The following is a 10,000-nucleotide window of genomic DNA, read 5'->3' as shown; positions in this document are numbered from 1 at the left end:
AATAAGATGAAAGTGTTTTTAAATTGATTTCGACAATTTAATTTTGATAATAAATTTTATATATTTAATTTTCAGAGCTTGTGTTTAATCCAAATACAACATATTTATATGTTTTTGGAATCAGAAAATGATGGAAAATAAGATGAACGTAAATTTGGATCGTTTTATAAATTTTTATTTTTTTTTACAATTTTTTGATTTTTAATGACCAAAGTCATTAATTAATTTTTAAGCCACCAAGCTGAAATGCAATACCGAAGTCCGGGCTTCGTCGAAGATTACTTGACCAAAATTTCCACCAATTTGGTTGAAAAATGAGAGCGTGACAGTGCCGCCTCAACTTTCACGAAAAGCCGGATATGACGTCATCAAAGAAATTTATCAAAAAAATGAAAAAAAACGTTCGGGGATATCAATCCCAGGAACTCTCATGTAAAATTTCATAAAGATCGGTCCAGTAGTTTGGTCTGAATCGCTCTACACACACACACACACACAGACAGACAGACAGACAGACAGACAGACAGACAGACAGACAGACACACACACATACACCACGACCCTCGTCTCGATTCCCCCCTCTACGTTAAAATATTTAGTCAAAACTTGACTAAATATAAAAAGTAACGATCACAAAACAAACGTTGATGTGGACACGTCATATTTGTCTCCCATTTAAAAAAAAAAAAAAAAAAAAGCAAACATGTACTCACCTTGTGAGAATTCCACCAAACAAGCAAACATAAACACAGAGTTCGGATTTTTTTTTTTTTTTAACTTCGAAAACGAAACTTTGGTCCTGCATCCCAGTTGAAAGCTAAGCGCAGTCTTAGCAGCGGCATCCAAAATAACATCTACACACAGAAACACACCACAACATGCACAGGAGTAGACAACCCCTCACCTTTACTCCTCGTGTTATTTCTCTCCCTTGCTTTATCCCTTCCAGCCACAGGGCTGACTTGTTAAATAAGCGATGATGAATATGAATTGTATACCCAACTGCGCTTTCCTTCTGATGGATAAATTTATCTGATTAATTTCAGACGTTCTGTTCAGATTAGCCCAGAAGGATGCGTGTACGAGTATTCACAAACGATGTTGTGTTCTTGTGTCTCTGGTTTGTCCCTCAAGGGGTTGCATGTTGTTTGGCTATGTTCCAGAATGTTGCGGTGGTATGAGGTAATAAGTGTCAAGTGCGCTCTTCTGCGTCATTGTTATCTCCCTTTTCCTGCCTTCAAAAAATGCAAGTCAAGATTTTTGATCTTGCTTGGCGTGACTTCTTCTTCTTCGTTCATGGGGTTAGACTCCCTCGTCACGTTCACTCATGTTTTTAGCACGAGTGGAATTTTACGTGTATGACCGTTTTTACCCCGCCATTCTGGCAGCATATGCCAATTTCAGGGGAGGCATCCTGGGTATTTTCGTGTTTCTATAACCCACCGAACTCTGGCATGGATTGCAGGATCTTTTCCGTGCGCACTTGGTCTTGTGCTTGCGTGTACACACGAAGGGGGTTAAGTCACTAGCAGGTCTGCACATAAGTTGACCTGGGAGATCGGAAAAATATCCACTCTCAACCCACCAGGCGGCAGCGACCGGGATTCGAACTCACGACCTCCCGATTAGGAGGCCGACGTCTTACCACCAAGGCTCTGCGCCCGTCTGGTTGGTGTGACTGAAAGGTCCAGTTGTTACTTTTGTTATGTTATCTGTTCCAAGTCTAAACACGTTCTCTTTTCTTTGTTCCCACACCATCATATGGTCTAAGTTGACTAATCAAACTCTGGAGAGAAAAAAACAAGTCGCGTAAGGCGAAATTACTACATTTAGTCAAGCTGTGAAACTCACAGAATGAAACTGAACGTAGTCCGCCGCTAGTGCAAAAGGCAGCGAAAGTGACGAGCCTGTTTGGCGCGGTAGCGATTGCGCTGTGCTTTACTGTACCTCTCTTCGTTTTAACTTTCTGAGCGTGTTTTTAATCCAAACATATCATATCTATATGTTTTTGGAATCAGGAACCGACAAGGAATAAGATGAAATAGTTTTTAAAACGATTTCGAAAATTTAATTTTGATCATAATTTTTATATTTTTAATTTTCAGAACTTGTTTTTAATCCAAATATAACATATGTATATGTTTTTGGAATCAGAAAATGACGAAGAATAAGATGAAATTGTTTTTGGGTCGTTTAATAAAAAAAATAATTTTAATTAGAAGTTTCCGATTTTTAATGACCAAACTCACTCATTAGTTTTTAAGCCACCAAGCTGAAATGCAATAACCAAACCCCGGCCTTCGTCGAAGATTGCTTTGCCAAAATGTCAATCAATTTAATTGAAAAATGAGGGTGTGACAGAGCCGCCTCAACTTTTACAAAAAGCCGGATATGACGTCATCAAAGGTATTTATCGAAAAAATGAAAAAAACGTCCGGGGATATCATACCCAGGAACTCTCATGTCACATTTCATAAAGATCGGCCCAGTAGTTTAGTCTGAATCGCTCTACACACACACACACACACACACAGACACACACACACACACACACACACACACACACACACACACACACACACACACACACACACATCCACCACGACCCTCGTCTCGATTCCCCCCTCTATGTTAAAACTTGACTAAATGTAAAAACGGATGGGGATATCATTCTCAGGAACTATTTAATATGTAAAGTCTCATTAAGATCGGTCCAGTAGTTTTTTTCTTAATCGATCCACACACACACACACACACACACAGCCACACAGCCACACACACACACACACACACACACACACACACACACACACACACACACACACACACACACACACACACACACACCACCACCACCACCACCAAAACTTGACTAAATGTAAAAACATTATTAGACCGATTTTTGAAGAACAAAGAACAACCACAACCCACAGGAAAACCAAATCAACAAACTTGACAGAAGAAGCCAGACCACCATTCTTCGTCTGCGCACTGGTCACTGTGGACTGAAAAAACACATGAAGAGACTGGGACACAGCCAAATGTGAGTGCAGCTCAGAGGAACAAACCCCTGAGCACGTTCTACAAACAAGCCCACACCTGGAGACAGAACGCCAGCACTACTGGCCGGAAGACACCAGCCTGGCCACCAAGCTCTGGGGACCTGCTGCCGATCTACAGAAGACTGCGGACTATATGGCAGCCACCGATCTGAGGATTTACGGTCATAATATAGGACGCAGAAGAAGAAGAAAAACGGTTTCTAAATTGTGCATGCATTTTCCTCTTCTGGTTTTTTTTGAATGACTAGCGAAAAGAGATACATGTACTCACAAATTCGAAATGGCGTTTTGGAGATCCGAACTTGTGTATCTCTTTCGTGTGTTCTGCTCTGTTGTTCAGACTGCCGAGATATGTTGTCAAGCAGGGGTAAGGCATGCCTTTTCCAGGCGTGACGTCAGACCAAAGAGCGGTCACTCGTGTATATATATTGACAACATCAGCTCCTGCAGCCACTGCAGCAGTTTTGTGTCAGTTCATGATGCATGCTGAAAATAAATTGAGAAAAAATAAGGTTGTACACTAAATTTTGTAAAAAGCAAAGAAACAAATGAAACAAACAGAACAAAAGCAAAGAAAGAGATACATTTAAAAAAAAAATGAATAAGCAGAATTCAAATCGACAAGATTTGTTTTCATCCAAGCAAAAAGATTATCACATGAAAAGTAAATAGCACCAGCCCCCACAATGTTCCGTTAGAGACTGTGTGCTGTGCAGTCTACTGTAAACATGTGAAAAACTCTTTAGGCAGAAGAGTGCAGCAAGCATTTGGCATGCTTGAGTGACACGCAGTGTTTCTGGCAGTTTCTCAAACAGGGCCACTTTACAGTTGTATTGTCAGTGTAGGTTAGTGCTCCTTTTTGCGAGAAAAAAACCCCTAATTTTAATGTAATACACAAATCTGAAACAGACAAAACTGCTAACGTTCGCTTCTCGTTTCGCCCATGAACTTGATGACACGATTTGCGGTCGCTGAAGGTTTGGCCAGCAGAAAACAGGCACTCGCAGAGTTTGTGTCAAAAAGTGGTGGTTTTTTTTAATGAAAACGTCGGAGTCATGGGATAAAAAGCTTACACACCTCGTCCTAAATATCGTGCATATTTTCCCTCGGGTAGATTTCCAGGTATTACCTCGCCAGAGGTTCGGTAATACCTGAAAATCGACCCCAGGGAAAATAAGCACGATATTTAGAACTCGGAGTGTGTAACCTATATTTATTTATTGATTATTATTATTAATTCAGCAGATTACCCATTGGTTTTAGTAACGCAATTGAACTATCAAAAATATTCCACTCTGCACAGACGGAAGCCATGGAAGGAAACAATCCTTCGACTCGGCCACCTACCGAAAATTTACGGCGTCGCTTTATTTCTTGTGTAAAGTGGACATTTGCAGTCGAATAAGTCTCATAAAGGTGTGAGTAATAAAATAACTTCAATAAAAGAATTAAAAAATCCCACTCTGCAAAGACAGCATCCATGGGATCAGAGTTGGTTGGTTGGTTGGTTGGTTGGTTGGTTGGTTGGTTGGTTGGTTGGTTGGCTGGTTGGTTGGTTGGTTGTTTGTTTGGTTGGTTGGCTGGTTGGTTGGTTGGTTATTGTTATTATGGCTATCCGGGACCGAGGGATGAGAGTATAGATTCGATCACATGACGAAAATCAGCAGCATTAGGCTGCTTTCTGTGTAGATTAAAAATATCTAGCTGAAATATTTGCAAAGATCAACAGGGGCGAGTAAAACATCCGCCGGGCTAGTAAAAACCGCCGAGAAACTCGCCCGACTGGTCAGTGAAAAGTCTGGTCAAATGCAACACGTTATTTGGTTGTAATATTGAGTTTTAAAGTCATATAAACACTCAGATCAACTGTGGTATGTACCAGGCCAGCGACATTTCTGCCGGGCTAGTGACTTTCTTGAAGTTACTCGAGTCGCCCGGCTGACAAGTAAACATCTTGAGATTTGGCCGTCCCTGGATCAACATTGGTGTTAGTTACAAAATTAATTTGCCCAAAGAATCCCACTCCGTACAGACAGCAATATAATTAAGTTGTTGTATATGTATCCACGTGGAAAGATGACGTTATCCTACAGTAACAGCAAGGTTGTACATTTTGTGTGTAAGTGTGTCACAGTGGAAGGTTGTAATTCAGGTAAAACCTGTCGGATCTGTGATGATTTACACGGTATTTCACTAGGCAAACCAGGAAGGTATCTTTAAGGGAAAAAACCTTCAGCTGGGTCAGATGCACCTGCATTCGTTCCTCTTCCCGTGTGAAGTATTCCTGGCAGGGACCTGCCCCGCCATGGCTTTATCTCTTTACCTGCTGAGGCGCCAATTACCCTTTCATCAAGCTATCGTGCTGGCTTCCTTCTTCTTCTTCTTTTTCTTTTGATGGTGAATGTGTGTGTGTGTGTGTGTGTGTGTGTGTGTGTGTGTGTGAGTGTGTGTGTGTGTGTTTGTGTGTCAGTGTGTGTGTGTGTGTGTGTGTGTGTGAGTGTACCTAAGTGCGTGTGTGTGTGTGTGTGTCTGTCTGTCTGTGTGTGTGTGTGTGTGTGTGTGTACCAAAGTGCGTGTATGTGTGCGTGTGGGGGGGGGGCTGCGTAAGTGCGTGTGAGTCTGTGTCTGTGTGTGTCTGTCTGTGTGTATGTTACGTGTTTGTTTAGAACGTTGTTGCTTGATCTTGTTTGCTATTTTACAGTTTTTGCTTGCTTGTTTTTGTGTGTGTCACAGTGTCTTCTTGTTGGCGCGTGTCTGTTTGTTCGCTTGTTTGCGTGCTTGTTTTTATGTTTGCTTGTTTATTCGTTAGTTCGTTTTTGTCGTTGTTGATTTTTTGGATGATTTTTGTTTCATCAACTGTATTGTAATGTTGGAAGTTTACAATCCAACCTTCATATATCTGCGAAAACTAACACAACGTGTTTTACTTTTGTCTGTGTGCAAAAGCTAAATATATGTCAGTCAAGTCACCACGTCTGCGATCCATACGTTCCTTCTAGCCCTCCAGGCTTATCTATCTTCCACAGGGCGCAAGAATTCCATAAAGCTGATGCTCTACACAGAATCATGGTTGGAAGTAACGATAATAACCATTTTTAAGCCGGGCAAAAAATGCGGACGCTGGAGCGAACACTTGAAAAGTCCGTAACGAAATTGTTATTCAGCATAATCAGTCTGGCTCATAAATTCTCACGCTAAGATGTTTTCTTTATCTGGAAAAACATTTCCAGCATATTTGTCTTTGACCCATGCGATTTCGACAGCGCAGTTATAACAGTGCAAGAGAATGCTGACTTCAGACGTAATTCAGGGTACACATTTTTTTATCTTTTAAAAAAAAAGTAAATATTTGACAAGAAATGAAAGAAAAATCTTCTTCTTTTACTTTTGATTTATTGTTTTATACCAAAGTTGTGTCTGTCGTTTAGATGTTTGCTTGAAAGCTTACTTTCTAAAAATGACCTTCTTTCTTTCTTTCTTTCTTTCTTTCTTTCTTGTTTTTCTTTTTCTTTCTCTTTCTTTTTACATTTAGTCAAGTTTTGACTAAATGTTTTAACGTAGAGGGGGGAATCGAGACGAGGGTCGTGGTGTATGTGTGCGTGTGTGTGTGTAGAGCGATTGAGAGTAAACTACTGGACCGATCTTTATGAAATTTGACATGAGAGTTCCTGGGTATGACATCCTCGGACTTTTTTTCATTTTTTCGATAAATGTCTTTGATGACGTCATATCTGGCTTTTTGTAAAAGTTGAGGCGGCACTGTCACACCCTCATTTTTCAATCAAATTGATTGAAATTTTGGCCAAGCAATCTTCGACGAAGGCCGGACTTCGGTATTGCATTTCAGCTTGGTGGCTTAAAAATTAATTAATGACTTTGGTCATTAAAAATCTGAAAATTGTAATTAAAATTATTTTTTTATAAAACGATCCAAATTTACGTTCATCTTATTTTTCATCATTTTCTGATTCTAAAAACATATAAATATGTTATATTCGGATTAAAAACAAGGTCTGAAAATTAAAAATATAAAAATTATTATCAAAATCAAATTTCCGAAATCGATTTAAAAACACTTTCATCTTATTCCTTGTCGGTTCCTGATTCCAAAAACATATAGATATGATATGTTTGGATTAAAAACACGCTCAGAAAGTTAAAACGAAGAGAGGTACAGTAAAGCGTGCTATGAAGCACAGCGCAACCGCTGCCGCGCCAAACAGGCTCGTCACTTTCACTGCCTTTTGCACTAGCGGCGGACTACGTTCAGTTTCATTCTGTGAGTTCCACAGCTTGACTAAATGTAGTAATTTCGCCTGACGCGACTTGTCTTTTCTTTCTTATTTATTGTTTTTCTCCTCACTGCTGTAAAGAACTGAGCTGCAGTGTCAAGTGAGAAGAGGCTTGAACATCCATGACATAATCACACGCTTTTTTTGTCACCAACAGAGCAGTCTTACCTCAGTACGTGGATATTAAAGGCATATGTACGCGCTCCCGTGTTTACAAAGTGTAGTTTGCCCATAATCGATGTCAAACGCACCATAAGACCATAATAATGACGATATGTCACCATGCGCGGACCATAATACATGCATTACAGCTTGTTCTAGCCTCTGAAAAAGTGAGGATGTCAACAAAGCCGCGGTGTTAGCTCCCTTGCATCAACGTTACATGTGTTGCCAAATCTATAAATAGGACGATCCAGATCAAAATGAAAATTAACATATCTCAACATTGAAGGGGTCCTAGACCACAATATTTTGCAGGGAACTTAATTTAGCATGTCTCCAGCTGTTGGTAAAGCAATTAGCGTGTATAGTCATCGAGTACAGTCATATGCCTTTAAAGTATATAAGGATGTTGTCGTCATCGTCATTTTCATGATCATTTCGGCGATCATAGGAACTGTCGGTGTTATACAAAATATACCGTATTCACAATGTCAACTTACCCTCGAAAATCAGAAATCCATACACACACTTGTCCGGGTTGAACGCTGACGAAGATATATTTTCCAACATTTTCCACTTGACGAAACCACAAAAATAAGCCCCAACTATCACTTTCGGCAGAGTTTTCACAAGCAGGTTTCTAAATTCTACGCTGAAAGAAGTCTATAAGCAGTGATTTTGTCCTTTACCCCATACTCTACTGGCAGGCAAGAGGGAGAGAACGAGCGAGAGAGGGAGAGAAAAATATACTGGTTAATGTGGTGTTACGAGCGCCAGAAATAAAACTGTTGGCTGATAACAGCCCAACTTCTGGCCATGCACCACAGGCACCCAAATCCTTACTATGTAAATTAGTTGGGACCGTAAACTATATGTAGCAGCTTGCCTATAACACCATCAGTAGCAGTGTTGTTCCGAGCCTCATAGGGAAAAATAGAAAGTCAGTTGCATTGGACCTATCCGGACTGAAAATATGAGTAGTCATTGTTTGTGCTTTGTTAGGCCGTCAGAACCATTCTGTCAAGTCAAAATTGCTTAGTCTTCCTCGGCTGGGAAATTGGTTGGTTGGCTGGATGCTTGTTTGTCTGCTGCAAGGTTGGTCGAGTCGATTATTCCGCCAAGATGCAGAGACTTTGATCAGGTGGTTACTTTCATGGGGTAAAATGACTAGAATTAAAAGGCTGAACGACATAACGAACGGCCCCGTCGAAACGGGGCGATAATTACTGTAACAATTTAACCCCCCACCCCGTCTTTTCGCTAACAAATGATAATAACAATAATAAATCGCTCTATATGATTTCGAAAATTCAGAAAACTAATTATTCAAATAATGATTGATCTTTTGTACTGCCAAATGACATGCAGTCATACTCCCATAGTATTACCACCCGGCCTGTGGTTAAGACCAGAACACTGATTTTCAGATCAGTGGACCAGAAGCCAGTCTGTCTGACTGCAATGATTTCTTGATACTCGTGCGTGTGTTCGTTGCTTGTTTGTGTTCTGTTTATTCCTGGCAGTGTCATAAGCGTGCGGCTTCTGCCTGTTTCCGCTAGACGCTTGCCGACTGCACAGTAATGTACTGTAAGCATTATGCCTGAGTGACCGAGTGCTTGGCACTGCTGCATGGCAGCAATGCCGCTGATGCCAGCCTGTTTCGGGTTTGGTGGTAGGCCTACCTGTCTTCCATAAACATGCGAGAAGAAAACGAAACAGTGCACGCTTGCCCACCGCATCAGTGCTAGAATGTTGTTGTTTTGACATTTAGTCAAGTTTTTAGTTTTTTGCTTTTTGGTTTTTTGTATTGTTGTATTGTTGTATTTTCTTTTTACTGCGGCAAACAAGACTAAATAGCCATACAAGTGTCGACCATTTTTTGAAAACTAAGGTATTCCTTGCTCTTAACTTCCGTTTTCCGTGGGAAGACTCAAAACAACAACTTGATGTCTATGTGGACGAAAAATGAAGACAACATTTCCGGCGCTGATTTGAAGTAAGCTTTGGCGTTTCGCCGACTACTGGTGCCAAACAAAGTCCAATTCACGATTTTTGGAAATAACTCTCACGGTTGGGTTTGTACGTGTTGTGGAAGAGTGAATACTCTTGCTTTTATGGAGGCAAACTTTCCCACGTGATATGTGACCCTCCACCACGGAATGAGTCGCATGTCACCTCGCGCCGCGGTTCTGCGCTAGGCTTAATATAAGTCCGGGGGGACTGTGGTAAAAGTGTGAGGGTCACCTTAGTCACAGGCTTATATCATAACTCGAAAAGTTTTCGCTCTTTTCTAAAAACAGTTTTCACCACTGGACAGAGCATGAAACACTCTTTAGGAAAATGTAAAAATATGAAAATCATGCAAAGGTGACATGCGACTATTCACTCTTTCACAACCCATGCAGAGACAGAAATATATCCGGGCTTCGTCTATTTGCCAAGCACACAGATAGACAAGACGATTACCGATGCGAGTTGGTGTAC

General features: G+C 40.7%; 1 protein-coding gene across 2 annotated transcripts in view; it reads right to left on the bottom strand.

Annotated features, from left to right (window-relative positions):
- The window catches only part of LOC138947286 (platelet binding protein GspB-like), a 54,220-nt gene extending 45,983 nt beyond the window's left edge, over window positions 1-8,237 (bottom strand). Inside the window, exons 1-2 of one of the 2 annotated variants that reach the window (XM_070318733.1) lie at window positions 8,017-8,237; window positions 3,334-3,548 (exon numbers count right to left, since the gene is read on the bottom strand). The gene's annotated coding sequence lies outside the window, so the exon portion shown is untranslated. Of the gene's footprint in view, window positions 1-713; window positions 1,016-3,333; window positions 3,549-8,016 lie in introns of those variants that run through there. The other variant, XM_070318732.1, reaches the window with a different exon arrangement.
- Window positions 8,238-10,000: the final 1,763 nt, after the last annotated feature.

This window comes from Littorina saxatilis, linkage group LG14 (assembly GCF_037325665.1).
Source record: "Littorina saxatilis isolate snail1 linkage group LG14, US_GU_Lsax_2.0, whole genome shotgun sequence".
Taxonomy (NCBI): Eukaryota; Metazoa; Mollusca; class Gastropoda; order Littorinimorpha; family Littorinidae; genus Littorina; species Littorina saxatilis.
The sequence above is the reverse complement of the archived record's forward strand: the minus strand, read 5'-3'. Positions and strand labels throughout refer to the sequence as shown.